Source organism: Lepus europaeus, unplaced genomic scaffold (assembly GCF_033115175.1).
Source record: "Lepus europaeus isolate LE1 unplaced genomic scaffold, mLepTim1.pri SCAFFOLD_29, whole genome shotgun sequence".
Taxonomy (NCBI): domain Eukaryota; kingdom Metazoa; phylum Chordata; class Mammalia; order Lagomorpha; family Leporidae; genus Lepus; species Lepus europaeus.
In genome coordinates, this window is record NW_026909167.1 from 2,862,779 (window position 1) to 2,879,447 (window position 16,669).

The window sequence follows — 16,669 nt, forward strand, 5'->3', positions numbered from 1 at the left end:
CGGAAGCGGATTCTTCCCCTTTCGGGCCGAAAATGTCTCAACCTTGAGACTCTGGATCTCCAACACTCCTTCCCTTCGCATAAGAACACACTTAAAAAATCCTTAAAAGGTTGTGTGTGAATCAATCTGGCAGAAATTCACTAAATACCAAGTTGATAGCATCCATAGATGGGAGACTGAGCAGAGCCCAGCATCAAACCACCGTGCTTCTGATAATACAGGGCCCACATTTTCTCAGAAAGGAACACTGGAGGGACCCCCCTAAGGTGGGTCAGAGGCAAGAGTGCTAAAAGGATAATAACTGGGCATTCTCAATGAATAGGACTCACTCATGGTATTTCTGTAAGTTTGAAATAATTTCAAAATTAACTACTCTTAAAATGACCAATTTGTAAGATGACAATATCCATATCATGTTAGTAAAGCAGGGGCAGCAACAAATACTATGAAAGCTAAACCTTACCCAATTCTTATTAGGCCAAAGTTGTAAAATTTGTCCCCTTCTAAGCATCTACATGCTTGTGTGGAGACTGCACAAAAAATAGAATAACATTCACAATGCATTTCTTTTTTGGGAATATATTTGTGATAGTTTGGAAACAGCTTGATCTTTCTATTTTAAAGGTTTTGAAAACCCTGTTGCTCTTTAAAAATAATTATTTTATTTTTGTACTTGAAAAGTAGAAATGGGGTGTATCTCAAATCTGTTGGTTCACTCCCCAACTTTATGCCACAACTGGGGCAGGACCAAGTTGAAACCAGAAACCTGAAACACAATCTGGGTCTCTACAAGGGTGGCACAGACTCAATTCCTTTAACCCTCATCACTTTCTCTCAGAATGCACACCAACATGAAGCTGGAGTCAGAAGCAGAGCTGGGACTTTTCCCAGGCTCTCTGACATGGGATGCAGGCATCCCAAGCAGTGGTCCAACAACTAGGTCAAATGGCCACTCCTTAATTTTTAATTTAGTTTTTATTTGGAAGTCAGAGAGACTGAGAAAGACAAGCAGCAGAAATCACTCATCTGTTGGCTTACTACACAATGCCCACCACAATCACGGCTGAATTTGATGAAAGACAAGAGTCAGGAGCTTCATCCAGGTCTTCCATATGGTTGACAGAAATGCTTGGGCCATTATCCACTGCTTTCTCAGACAAACTAGCAAGAATCTAGACTGTAAGAGGAGTTGCTAGGACTCAAACCTGCACTCCTCTATGGGATGCCAATGTCAGAAGAGCAGCTTAACCTATTGAATCACATGCTAGTTCCTACATCAATTCAAACCAGTTCACTCATTCTATCCTATATGTATTCAAAGAATGCAAAGCTGGACATCCCCTCCCTTTCCTTATTTTAAAAGTCTCAGTCCTGCTTCACCTCAGAAGAATCATGGTTCACTTTAAACTGAATCTGTCTCCCAATTTGCAATCCTATTCTGCATCTGAAAAAATCTCTCTGATTTTATTTTAATCTCATTTATGACCATTTGCTTTATATAATCCAGGACTCTCTGGTCTTGTCTCCTTGCCTACTGGCAGATTTGAGAAAATGTTTTTTAATATGTATTTTCACTTCCCTTGGGTGAATACCTGAGCGTTAAAATGTTAGGTAAGTGAATGCTACATTTTTTTTCCTAAAAACTCTTCATTGAATTAGAATCCATATGTCTTACTGCTTATAAAAGATGTTCTTCAGAATCACATCCTCTACAGCTTTCCCTCAGATGTCTCAAGTGGGGTCTGAGCTTCCTTGGTGACATCCATAATCATATCCCTGAATGTGACTAACTCCTAAAATATGGACATCCTTGCTCAGCCAAGGCCATCAGGTCATAACTGTACCAAAGGGGTGGCTCTATGGATAGAAAATTTAAACCATGGTTGGGATTACCCTCAAGTATTTCCCTGTGCTGGCCTTCCATGTGTCTTTCCCACACAATCACTGGGATATGTACACAGTCTGAACAGTCAGTCATTTCAATATATGGGAGTGTCACAGCTATGCTGTGAAATAGCCTGTAGATGTCTGAGTAAAGTGAGAAATTATACATGATTATAAATTTTTGAACTTAAGAATACAAAACTCTTTCCTTATCAGTTTCAAATGCATCTCCTAACTCATTATGAAGAAGTTAAATATGAATTAATTCTGACATATCAACTATGACCATGAGTTAACTATTCTCTGATATGAACATTAGGTTCCTCCACAAAATGACTGAACATTGGAAGAGGCAAAGTGCTAAAGTATATGGTGTTCCTTATGTAGAAAATAATAAATGGGATTTATGTCTGTTTGTGTTAAGGTGGAGAGGATGATGAAACAGTGACCAGCACTATTCAGATTGAACAGTCTAAATACAAAACTTGGGGTTCAGCAGGTACAGCTCTTTCACCTCTATCTCCATTGTGTTCACTGTCACAAATAAGAAGCAGTTCTGGACAGGCTTGGATTCCTGAATTGCTGCAATATGATGATCTTAGCCTGATTTCTTCTGTGGTGAGGACTCCCTTCTCTCTTCTCTGGGGTTTCCAGTCATCAGTTATCATTTTCCTTGTATCTGTTACTATTATTATTTACTTATTTGAGAGGCAGAGTTTTAGACAGAGAAGAGAGAGGGAGCTCCTCCATCATCTAGTCCATTTCCCAAATGGCCACAATGGCCAGAGCTAGGCCAATCCCAAGCCAGAAGCCAGGATCTCCTCTGGGTCTCCCATGTGAGTGCAGAGGCCCATGCATCTGAGCCATCTTCCACTGCTTTTACAGGCCATTATCAGGGAGCTGGATTAGAAGTAGAGCAACCAGGACACCAACCAGTGCCCATATGAGTACCACAGGAGGAGGATTAGCTTCCTATACCATAGTGCCAGTCCCATCTCCTTGTCTCTTAATCCAGTCTATCTGCTAAATGGGAAACAGAATATTTCCAATTTAATGTCATCTCAACAGTCATTCAAAATATTGTCATGTAACATTTTTTTTATTGTTACATGCCTTTTAAATCTATAGCCAGGGGGCTAGCATTGTGGCATAGTGGGTAAAGAAACTGCCTGTGACACCAGCATCTCTTATGGGTGCTGGTTCAAGACCTAGCTGCTCCAATTCCAATTCATCTCCCTGATAATATGCCTGGAAATACAGTGGAGGATGGCCCATGTGCTTGGGCCCCTGTACCCATGTGAGGGATCTGAAAGAAACTCCTGACTCCTGATTCCAGCCAGAGCATTGTGGCCATTTGAGGCATGAAACTGTGGAAAGAAGATCTCTTGCTCTCTTTCTCTTTCTCTCTCTCTCTCTCTCTCTCTCTCTCTCTCTCTCTCTCTTTTCTCTGTGTAACTCTGACTTTCAAATAAAGAAATAATTCTTTTAAAAAATCTTAAATCCACAGATAAAAGTAAATAAAATTACTCTTCATATATTATATGTATTTTAAAAATATGGATAAGAGGAGCCAGCAGATCTAGTAGTTACATGCCTGAATCCTACATTACAGTGCATAAGTTTATATCTTCATCCAGAACCATACTCCAGTTTCCTGTTACTGCAGACCCTGGAAAGCAATGGTGATGGTTCAACTAACTGGGTTCCTGTCACACATTTAGGAAACCTATATAGAGTTCTTGACCCCACCTTAAGTATTGACACAATCTTGACCATTGCAGATATTTGGGAGTGGACCAGTGACAGGGAGCTTTAAGCCTAATAGTTGATTTTATTCTGCAGCCAATCTTTTACAACTTTTCACAGAAATCTTTTCAAAACCAGACCATTCTGAAATATTTAGTTTGCATGCTCACACACTGATGCTTAATGTGATGACCAAATATCTAATTTGGTCACAGTAGTCTGGATAACAAAGGTTACATGTTGGGGTATGCAAATAAAAGGAACAAAGGACATGGGGTCTCTTCCTCCACAAAGTGTGCACAGACTAACCAGGTGTGGTTTCTTTACTGATAAGGATTATAACAGCCTATTGTAGAGCACGTGCATGTGTTCATAGAACTAAGGTTTCTCTGAAACATATTTAGCAAGATACATTAGATAAACATTGTGAGAGTCCTGAATCCACACTGGTCTGAGGTGTCTCCCCCACTCTTTTTTGGCATCAGAAAGCAAAAACCCAGAGGTGCTGTGCTTATGGGGAGCCTCATCATTCCCACAAATCAGGCCTGAGAGACGTTCTGTGCCTCACTGTTCCCGCAACTGCCCCTAGTTATAAATCAGGCAGACATCCCGTGCCTCCTGGTATCAAGTATCTTCTCCAGCTGCTCCAGCCCACATACCACATCCCTTTGTTTGGCTTCTCCAACTTATCTCCCACCTCCCTTTGTACAAGTTCCCTATAAAACCCCAGCCCTACACCTGAGCCCAGAGCACCTCTCCCTCTGAGGATACTCCTGGCAGTTCTTTGCCCTAAAAATTTTTCTTTGCTCAGCATGGTCTTGGTTGTAGTTCTCAGTCATGGTTACAAACCCTAACAAGCATGTCTGAGAAAGCAGCTGCGTATTCTTGTGAAGCCTACATTCTCACAAGGGCTCAATGCTCTTCTTGTTAGCAGGTCATAAGCTATCCTTAATCATTATCTGAGGTCACATGCTGTGTACTAGGAAGAAAATGTCTTCACTAAGAGTGCTCTGGCAGAAATCTTATTCTCCACAGTCACACTTTATCATCTTTACAAACCTGCCTGGGAACAACCAGGTTGACCAGATCTGAGTCCACTGTGTGTGTGAATGAACGTGACTTTTTGCTTCATATCTAATGCTGTTCCTCTATTTTAGATTGCATATATGTTTGTGTGCTTATGCTTTGATTCATAGTAATTCCTCATGTTAAACTGTAAATAAAATAAATGAAATGTTGAAAGAGAAAAAAAAGAATTTATCCAAATGTTCCTATACATCCAATAATTTTTTAAGTTTAAATTGGTGAACACAAATGAATAACTCCATCTTGCTCTTCTATCCAACACTCTCATTTCTCCCTCACTCAATGTTGCTCAACCTCCCCCAGTACCTTTAACACTGATTGAGCTCACTGCAGGAGTATCTGTCTCCCCACTGCATTGTGAACTTCTGCCTTCACTCAACTCTATCTTCTGTGCTCACCACTCACTTAAATTCACTTCGATCACTCCAATGGTTAATGAGGGAATTATTTCCTTAGCAATTTCATGACATAGAAGAGAAAAATCAGTCTTTCATGTTTTTTCACTGTAGGAAAATTCTTCATGGAGAAAGAAATGTTAATGTATATGTTGGAAAAATATTATTGATCATCCTCTGGCCTGATACACTTGGACAGAGGTCCTACAAAAATAAAACTAGAACTATATTTATTGGATGCATTTCAAAGTCTCAGGCTAAGATGAGAGGCTGCCCATTTTCTTACAAAGGAGGATCCATTCATAGGACTGAACTGCAGTTGCAACATCATAAACTCAGCAGAGACTGGTGTATCTTCCTGTATTCTCACCCAAAGAGAGTGTGATAACTAAGAAGACCAAACTGGAGAGAAAGGAGACAAGATTGCAGTCTTCCCAACATTCCTAGATAACACCAGTCATGAATCTCCACTCTTGGGAATAGCCTGCCATCAGCCCTACTCACAAGCACCTGAAGAGTGACCAAAGACCAACAGAGGGAGCCCTTTTCTTATCCAGGGTCAGGTAGAAGAGGGCTTGAGTACTGTATCTCACAAGGGCAGGTGTCATTCTAAGGTAAGTGACATATACATGTGTCTACACACACACACCAGATCTCTAGGATTTTTTTTTTATCTAAAAATTCCATTTCTATTGAATAGCATATCCTTCTACCATCCATAACCACTCTTCTACTTTATGTTTCTAGTATTCTGGCTATTTTATTTATTTTAAAGATTTATTTTATTTATTTGAAACACAGAGTTACAGAGAGTGGTAGAGCCAGAGAGAGAGGTCTTTCATCCACTGGTTCACTCCCCAAAATGCCAAGATAACCAGAGCTGAGCCAATCTGAAGCCAGGAGCCAGGAGTTTCTTCCAGGCTTCCCACTCAGGTGCAGGGGCCCAAGGTCTTGGACCATCTTCTGTTTTCCCAGGCCATAACAGAGTTCTGGATCAGAAGTGGAGCAGCCAGTACTAGAACCAGCAACCATATGGGATGCTGGCACTGTAGGCAGGAGCTTAAACCCACTGCCCCACAGTGCAGGTCCCTCTGACTACTTTATTTATTTCATATGATTAGAATCTTGCAGTATTTTTCCTTTGGGGATGATATTTGTGGGTAATTTCATTTAGTCAAATATATTCAAGGTTCATCCATGTCATAGGATTTCCTTTTCTTCTGTGCCTGCATAACTTTTCACTGAGTACAGGCCACACTAGAAATCTTGGCTACAGTGAATTATGCTGTGGTGAATAATATTTATACTTTGCTTATACTGAACTTTCAATACTTTTAGATGTATACTCAGAAATGAGAGTATCAGATAACATAAAAATTCCATTTTTAATTTAATTAAGAGACACTGTTTTCTGTGCTGATTGTGCCATTTTAGGTTACAACAAACAATGCACATGAGGCTGAAAATCTTTGTATCTTCACCAACACAACTGGGTGTTCCATTTTTTTAAAGAACAGGAACAGGAGATCTTATTGGCCATTTTCAGGCCATGGTTATGAAAATATCTTTGCATGTGCACTCTAAGTGATGCAGCATTGGGTTTCATTGTCAGTGTGGTGCAATTGCTCCTCACCCAGGGAGAAGTATACGACTCTGTTAAGTACATTTTCAACTTCATGAAATGGTTCTTTTTTAAAAATAAGATTTATTTATTGGCCGGCGCCGCGGCTCACTAGGCTAATCCTCTGCCTTGCAGTGCCGGCACACCGGGTTCTAGTCCCGGTCAGGGCACCGATCCTGTCCCGGTTGCCCCTCTTCCAGGCCAGCTCTCTGCTGTGGCCAGGGAGTGCAGTGGAGGATGGCCCAAGTGCTTGGGCCCTGCACCCCATGGGAGACCAGGAGAAGCACCTGGCTCCTGCCATTGGATCAGCGCGGTGCGCCAGCCGCAGCGTGCTACCGCGGTGGCCATTGGAGGGTGAACCAACGGCAAAGGAAGACCTTTCTCTCTGTCTCTCTCTCTCTCACTGTCCACTCTGCTTGTCAAAAAAAATAAGATTTATTTATTTATTTATTTGAAAGTCAGAGTTACAAGAGAAAGGAGAAGCAGAGAGGGAGAGAGAGGTCTTCCATCTGACGGTTCACTCCCCAATTGGTCCCAATGGCTGGAGCTGCACTGATCCAAAGCCATGAGCCAGGAGCTTCTTCCAGGTCTCCCATGTGGGTGCGGGGGCCCAAGGACTTTGGCCATCTTCTAATGCTTTCCCAGGCCATAGCAGAGAACTGGATTGGAAGTGGAGCAGCCAGGACTTGACCCAACATCCATATGGGATGCCAGCACTTCAGGCCAGGGTGTTAACCCACTGTGCCACAGCGCTAGCCCCTGTGCAATGGTTCTAAAGGTAGGTCTGGTGGTATCATAACCCCATCTGGCTAACAATACTGTTTCTGTTCCAGGTAACTTTCTGTTAGCAAGGTCAAACACAGATTTTTGTCTGAACATTTCTCTAGCTTAGGATTCACATAAAAGATGAGCACAATCACATCATTCTTCTTCCCATCCTGTCTGCCATGACCTAGAGTGTAAACCTAACAGGCTGACCCATATTTTAACTCTTCCAATAAATTGTTCCTATATGGGACAGAACACCCTACATGAGGCTCCAAAAACACACACACAAAAGGGGAAGTAGTGTTGCAATGCCCAAGTGGGATCAGAGTGGTGGCCTTGCCTAGAGTTTCCTTCTTTGGGACAACTGAAATCACCATGGGATCCTTCCTTCCCAAATGTCCAAGGTATCAATAATGAGAGCTGAGTCAATATCTGCAGAATTTCTTGAGTCTGGGCCCCTGGAAAGTCAGGACAGAGCAGAACAGATGGCTTTCTCCAGTGGGTCTTCAGCAAAGAAAGCTTGAGTTCCAGGTCCTATTGTAGAGTTTCATCAAAAAATTGATTTCATTTTTTTGGCATCCACTTTCATGGGATTCCTCAGCAGAAAAGACCTCTCCAAAGTTTTATCCTCCTTCTGCCTCATGCCATGTCCATAATCACACACATGTATGCCACATAGCCTAATCCAAAAACCTCAGGGAGTACCTGGGTACAATCAAGACCCAGCTTTGCAGAGACAGAACTGAGTTCCAAGAGGGTTCCCTCTACCCTCTCAGTTATATGACCCTGAAAAATCACTGTACCTCCTAAAAACTCTGTAGCCTGAGCAATGGCAAGTAGAATGGCAGTTACTTGGAGTTAGGGATGTTGGAATTATAAGAATTTTTCATTCATTGGGTAGAGAATTTCAGTCTCATAATGAAAAACAGTTCTGAATATTGGTCACACAGCACTTTGCTTATACTCAACACTACTCAACATACACTTAGAAATGCTTAAATGAGAGAGCGGCAAGATGGCGGAATAGGCAGGGAGCACACTATTAGTCCGGGGGAGAGACACTTTAATATAAGTGGAGATACTGCAGGGTCAAGGAAGAGTAGGGGATGAAACAGCAGAGGAAACTCTTCCGGAACTAGTGATTCACAGTGGACCTGCGTGGAGAGTGTGGGAGCCCAAGTTCAGGACACCAGCGGCAGACTCAACACACCAGCGCTGGAACGTGAGGTGAGCCGAACCTCAATAGCCCGAGACACCAGCAGGCAAGCGGAAAGAGGAGACTAGAGGGAACGAGGCTTGAAACTCCATGGGGAAAATTCACCAGGCTAACTAGAAGGGAGAGAGGAAAAAAATAAAAAAGTGACCCATACGGACACGAGTTTCTCTCTCTCCGCTCACCCCTCAAAGGCGAGCAAGACAGAGCAGGCGCCATTTTGGACATACGTCATAAGCAGGGCGACCTCAGGTCTGCGCAGCCCTGAACCTAGCAGAAAAACCTGACTCTGGGGGGAGGGGTGAAATAACAGGAGATTAGCATCTAACTTGGCAACCCAGTGGGGGACTGCAGGAGAATTGGAGCCCACACTGAGGGCAGCAGAGATTCCCTGTGTGGTCCTTGGGAAAGAGCTTGGGATCTCTGGCTCCTGTGGGTGTATCATTTGCCTGCTAACTACCTCCAATTATGTTCAGCTGTGCGGAATTACTTCCCTTTTGAATCAAAAAAGAGAGAGATTTACCAAGCCTAACCTGGGAGTGTCATCTTTGACACACCCTCAACACTGAGGAACCAAACACAGCTCTCAGTCCACACTCATCTCAAACCTCTAAGGCTCCACTGAAAGCAGACAGTCCACTTAATATAGAGTCATAGTGTAACAAGAAAAAAACACCACAGTGAAGAAACCAAATATCTCCAACATGCCAAACAACAAATGCAAAAACCAAGCTAACAAGAACAAGGAAGACACTATGACGCCCCCAAATGAAAAAGACACCCCAATTCAAGATTATGAAGATGATGAGATAGAAGAAATGCAAGAAGCGGATCTCAAAAAATTGATAAGAACATTAAGAAGTTCTCAAAAACAAATTCTTGAACTACAGAAATCCTTAATGGAAAAGATAGAAAATCTCTCTCGTGAAAATGAAATATTAAGGAGGAATCAAAATGAAATGAAACAACTAGTGGAACAAGAAATGGTGATAGTGACGAGAAATCATAATGAAATGAAGAATTCAATAGATCAAATGACAAACACATTAGAGAGCCTTAAAAACAGAATGGACGAAGCAGAAGAGAGAATATCAGACTTAGAAGACAGAGAACAGGAAAGGAAACAGGCAAACCAAAGAAAAGAAGAAGAAATTAGAAATCTAAAAAATATTGTCAGGAATCTACAGGATACTATTAAAAAAACCAACATTCGGGTTCTAGGAGTTCCTGAAGGCATGGAGAGGGAGAAAGGTTTAGAAGGCATTTTCAGTGAGATGCTAGCAGAAAATTTCCCAGGTTTGGAGAAGGACAGAGGCATCTTAGTACAGGAAGCTTATAGAACCCCTAATAAACATGACCAAAAGAAATCCTCACCACGACATGTTGTAATCAAACTCACCACAGTGAAACATAAAAAAAAGATCCTAAAATATGCAAGAAAGAAACGCCAGATTACTCACAGAGGATCTCCAATTAACTCACAGCTGACTTCTCTTCAGAAACCCTACAAGCGAGGAGAGAATGGCGAGATATAGCCCAGGTACTAAGAGAGAAAAACTGCCAGCCCAGAATATTATATCCTGCAAAGCTCTCATTTGTGAATGAAGGTGAAATTAAGACTTTTCATAGCAAACAGAAACTGAAAGAATTTGTTGCCACTCATCCTGCCCTGCCAAAGATGCTTAAAGATGTGTAACACACAGAAACACAGAAACACGGTCACCAATATGAAAGAAGGTAAAGGAAGGAAACCTCACAGCAAAAGATCACAGGAAGTTCAATTTCTCTTTGACATAGAATTAAACTCTGATGCTCTGTTAAAGCAATGTGTTAACATATCTATTATGTTCTCGTGATGTCTGTTAAATTCTAATTGTTCAAAAACAGCTGAATTTTTATTAAGAGCTATGGGTTATTAAATATGTGCTTATTTTCAAAGATTTGAATAATCACCTGCAACAATGATCAAATTTGGTCTATATTATGTCATGATTTTAAGGAATCTTATTTCAACCAGATAGTTTGGATTTTGAGCCTTCTTGGCATTCTTGACAGGCATTCAAAAAATCAAAGTTTCAAACAATCTGGTCTCTAAAATTTCCAATAAATCCTGAACTTTGGTTTTTCCAGTTTGGGCCCAACTGAAAAAATCGAAGGACCTATGTCTCTCATCTTATAGAGACACCAACTAATCAGTCTATTTGGATTATATTAGAAGGACTGTCGAGATGTGATGTGGTACCAGACTTTAAGTTTCTATAATGGAAAATGCTATTAATACAAATGTTTGAGAATTAAAAAGTCTAATGATCTTGTGTTACTAGACATGATAGTTATCTTAATGAGAAAGCCCCAGAGGCCTAAAGGGTTAAATACTTGTAAAATCCTACAGGTGCTTTCAAAAATACTGTGAAGTAGGCAAGTGCCTCTTGTTGGTTGATATGTTTATAATTTTAAACATGGCGACTTAAAGTCTTTTGTCATCCATAATTATATATGATGTGCTGCTCATAAAAGTAAGCGCTGTTGGTCCTGTGTTTAGCTGTCCTCCTATAGGTTCCTATGGACTTTTTCCAGCCACTTTTATTGTATTCAGTACTTGGGGATGGCTCTGTAAACAGAGGAAGCCAATAATGTATGAACAGTACCAACTGAGAGAAAGTATGGTTAACTGAGGTTACTAAAAAAAAAGCAATTCAAATCAGTTGGCAATCTACAAAAAGAGTTAAAGATTTTAAAAGCTATTATTAAAATTGCTATATTGGTCTATTATGCTATGTTATAAGTGTGTACACATTGTATGTCCACATGGGGAAATTTTATTAAGAGTTTTATTTTAAATGGCTTATAGCTAAGATTGTCCATAAATTTAAGCTGCTAAAATGAATCAAAAATACATTTTAATTTGTGTGACCTGAATTTGTGTATCATATGTTTTAAACGTGTTGGTAGAAAGAAACTAAAAACATTTTATATGGTTGTGCTTAAGTTTACTGGCTAAACAAACTACACCATGTTAGATATTTAAGAGGTGTTTTCAAATACATGATTCTTAAAATTTATAGAAGGCATTGGACCTTCTGGTAAATGTTTTATTAAGTTGTTATCTAATGGTTGAAACGGTTTGCTAAGTATTCATGTAATATTGCTATTGTCAGCAAGCGATCTAGGACTTGCTCCCTCATTTCTCTATTCTAAGCCCAACTTGTTCTTTCATTTCTCTATTCTCTTCAAGGTAGGAAACTAATTCTATTATGAAGGAATCTGTAGGATGCACAATTTAATCTTTAGACCTTATAAAAGAGATGGCTAACATTTTTCTGTAATAGCATAGCCAAAATAAGAACTTAACTAATAATCTCATAGCTAGATTCACTTCGCCATCAGCGAAGTATACAGTAAGTAGAAAAAACCTCCCTTTCAGACCAAAGGGAAAGAAAGTTTTAAAGTGAGAATATAATTTTCCTCATGGGCATTGTCTACCTTAGAAAAACTACTACAGAACATGCCTGTGACTATAGACTTGTAGTTCAGGCCACCGAAGATTAGAGATGGGACTTGGGCACTCTCTTGACTTGCATCCTCTGGTCTGCTTTAACACAAACCAGGAAGCAAAGAAAGCTAGGCATCAGAGCAATGGGTGGCAGGCCTATTAATGGCTGATCTGTACAGTGATCTTCCTCAAAGAGACCCAACAGGCCAGTCCACTGCAGTGGCTTTCAATGTGGTAAGCCTGGGCTTCAGCAGAAGTCAGCTTGTGAAGAGCCCTGGCAGCTCTGCCAAGAGTTGGATCACTGGAAATGGACCTGCCCTGGAGTCGAAGGATGCCCAGGTCAGAGCCACAGATCTTATTGGCTCTAAGCTGAAAAGCCCTTCACTCAGCCCAACTTCCAAAGTGACCACTGCAGCTGAGGGGATGGTCAAGTAGGGTCAGCAACATTGCAGGCAGAACTGTAAATTTCTTGTTAGAGATGCCCCCTGCCTTGACCTGGCCAGCTCTCCTCCCAGGCCAGCCAAGTAATGAAAGTCAACAGAGTGCCTTCCCCTAGGAGGTTCACACCTCCCTTAGGATATACCCCATGGGAAGAGATAGATAGGTCTGGGCCTCTTAACTTACAAGGCCTAAAGCCCACCAGATTATTATCAAGCCCCTTCTATCAGGTTCTATTTGCCTCTCAATCAGACAGCACCTTTCTTAGCTCCTCTAATAATGACTCTGTCCTTTGTTCTAGGCCATGTCTAGTGTAATTGGGCCTCATTCCTTTGTAATCATAACCTCTACTCTACCACCAATGGCTCTACTCCCAACCTGTGTGTACTGATGGTCCTCTTCCCCACTTAATGCTGTATAATTGTTCAAACCTGGTAAATGCCACTCTTAGGATCCTTGGTTACTATCCTCACTCTGTCTTTTATGATCTTGTCTAAATATGATCAGAGTCGGTAAACTTGGAAGGCTTCCATAGCCTTGGCAACTCATGACGACAGCCTAGGATGGTTACTGGTGCCATAAACTAGAGTGTCAATTTGTTGGGTCAACAACAGGAGCCACTGTGCACTTGCTCCTCATGTGGGATCTCTGTCCTTAATGTGCTGTACATTGTGATTTAATGCTATAACTAGTACTCAAACAGTATGTTTCACTTTGTATTTCTATGTGGGTGCAAACTGTTGAAATCTTTATACTAAATTGATCTTCTGTATATAAAGAGAATTGAAAATGAAAAAAAAAGAAATGCTTAAATGATAAAATTCATCAGCTATATTTTGTTTTGTCAGTACCACACTAAAGTACATTTAAAAAGTGTTCAAATAGGGGATGGGCTATGGCACAGCTCCAGCCTGTGATGCCTACATCTTATATGGCTGCCAGTTTGAGTCTTGGGTGCTCCACTGGGCATCTTACACTTAGGTGCAAGCAGGTGTGCCTTGTTATGAAGATAAAGACCGTTTGTTCACAGCCAGGGCTAAATCCCGGGGCCTGTGCATTTCCTCAAATATGTGCACACTTGAGCCCCAATTCCTCATGTACCAAAAATTCCACAGCAGGGAGAACAAGCATGACCCTTGCCCCTGCAGCAAGAGCTAGTTCTATCCTCACTTAACACTTGCACTGACAGATGGGACGGATCACTCCCTGAAGAAGTCCTGGGACAATGTTCTCAGTAGAAGACATGGTTTTATGCCAGGGAAATGCATCAGAGCTTGAGGATCATACAAATCCAACCTCATTTGTGCATAACAAAATAATCCTTCTGTTGTATTTCCTTGAAGTAGAAGTTTTTATTTTTTTTCTTTTTATTCACCATTTTCTACATCTTGAAAATTGATTGATTCTTCTTCATGGTTCTATGCATATTTTGAATTCCTCATTTTGTTCCCATATTATTCTTTATATTCTTGCATTGTTCACCTCTGTACTTTCTTAGGTTGAACAACATGTATACTCAACCTCAGAACACTACAATATATAAAGCAAATGTTGACAGCTCTGAAGGGATAAACGGCAATGGAACAAACAAAATAGGTCAATACTGCACTTTCAAAATAAAAGAGAATAGGTAGGAAATCAATAAAGAGTGGTAGATTTGAACAACACTGTAAATCAAGTTTTCCTAACAGTTACACAGAGAACATTCTACCTGACAGCAGCAGAACATGTGTTTTTCTCAACAGCTGTTAAAAATTCTCCAGGTGGGATTATCTAATTCAGAAAAAAATATGTCAACAATTTTTAGAAAATTGAAGTCATGCCATTGTCTTTCATATCTCCATTGGAATAAAAATAGAGATCTATTCTAGAAAAACTGGAAAAGTCACACATACGTGGATCTCAATTCACACTGTCAAACAGCCATTGGCTTGAAGAAGAAATGAAAAAGAAAATAAAAAAAAATATTTCAGTGGGTTCATTTTGAAGTTTTTTTAAAGATTTATTTATTTGTTTGAAAGGCAGAGTTACACAGAGAAAGAAGGAGAGGCAGAGAGGCAGGTTTTCCATCTGCTGGATCATTCCCCAGATGGCCACAATGGCCGAAGCTGAGCCAATCTGGAACCAGGAGCCAGCAGCTTCTTCCGGATTTCCCTCATGGGTACAGGGGCCTGAGAACCTGTGCCATCTTCTGCTGCTTTCTCAGGCCACAGTAGAGAGCTAGATCAGAAGTGGAGCAGCCGGGACTCGAACTGGTATCCATATGGGAAGCCAGCAGTATAGGTGGTGGCTTTACCCACTAAACCACAGTGCCAGCCCCCATTTTAAGTTTTGAGCTGGGATACATATCAACAATCACAATCCTCAAGTCCAGGCTTAGATACAAAGAGAAACCAGGTGGACATGAAAGGTCACCAGTAGAAAAGATCTTTGAATACTGAGAACCATGGGGACCTTTAAGCAGAGCAGACAGAAATCTTCTTATTGCCCACAACACATTTAGGAGACCAGGATGCTGATGCTTATGACCAAGTTCAAAGGCAGACTGCAAAGTCATATATATTTTATATAAAATATAAACATTACATAGTCTGCTGAGCTTTATTTTATAAATGGATTGATTATACATGAGCTCCTTCATAACACTTAGTAAATAACTCAGTTTGCTCATTCAGCATTTGTTCTTTACATATCAGGCACTAGACACTCTTCTAAGTATATGGGATGGAGCAGCAAAAAGACACACAATCAGGAAGGCTGCTTTTTAATAGGTCACAGACCAGATATGAGAAAATGAATAAAACACACTGATGCCATCATAAGTGCTATAAAAACATAAGTGTGGGATATAAAAGAGCTGCTTTGAGTACTCTGAACAAATCAATCCATTTCCTGCTAAAGTGTAGTATCTCCAAATGCTTGATCATGATGGAAGATTTTATTTTGCTGAAAGGCAGAGTGACAGGGAAGGAGATTCACAGACATGAGGGAGGAGCAGAGAGAGAGAGAGAGAGAGAGAGAGAGAGAAAGAGAGAGAGAGAGAGAGATTTCCATTCACTGATTCCCTCCCCTAAATGGCTGCAACAGTTGGGCCTGGGCCAGACTGAAGCTAGCAGTCAGGAACCCCATATGGGTCAAGTAATCGAGCCATTATCTGCTAATTCCTACATACAGGTTAGGAGTTTGGATCAGATTCAAATTGGCACTCTGATATGGGATGCAGGCACCATAAGTGATAGTTTAATGTGCTGTACCACAATGTCAGTCCCAGCAACTGAATTTTATGTTCATGTTCTTGATGATTATTTCCTATTCCATTTTTGTGTTGAACCTGTGAACTAAACTGCAGTAGAAGGCAGAGAAAAGTTTATTTTTCTGAGAACAAATGTAGGTTTCACTCAGACTTGTTCCTGGAGGCTATTTAACACATCTCAGGTTGTTTCTCTGGTTGACTTTTCTTCTAGATGTTCCAGTGTCTCAGGATCTCTGACATATTAGTCTCCTTGTGCTCTCCTCTCTGGATTGTCTGTTCCAAGCACTCTTGTTTCCTCACCTACTAAAATCCTCCCACTGTCTCTAACTCTCCTCATTGTATAAATGAAGCCATAGGCTTTTGACTTGGTGCAGGAAAAGTGTCACACATGCTACCTTAGTGGCCTCCATGCGATATCACTTATGACTTCCAGCTTTTGCATGACATGGGTAAGCTCCAGTGCAACAAAACAGCCCAACATGGACTGACCCAACAAAGAACCCACAGACAAGTCACACACCATTCAGATGAGATGTGCATATTTGTGGATCAAGACACTAAACATATTGCAAACCCTCAGCAGTGATGTCACTGTTGCATCCCAGAATCATTTCAACAGAAAGATAAGACTCAAGGAGATGTTCTATTCAAGCTGTTGAAAGCATGTATCTTTCTTAGACAAATACAAAAATTACAGGAATTTCTACTATCCATATCTTTATCCTTCACCAACATTCATCAACTTTTCAAAGCTTGGTTTATACTCTAAAAT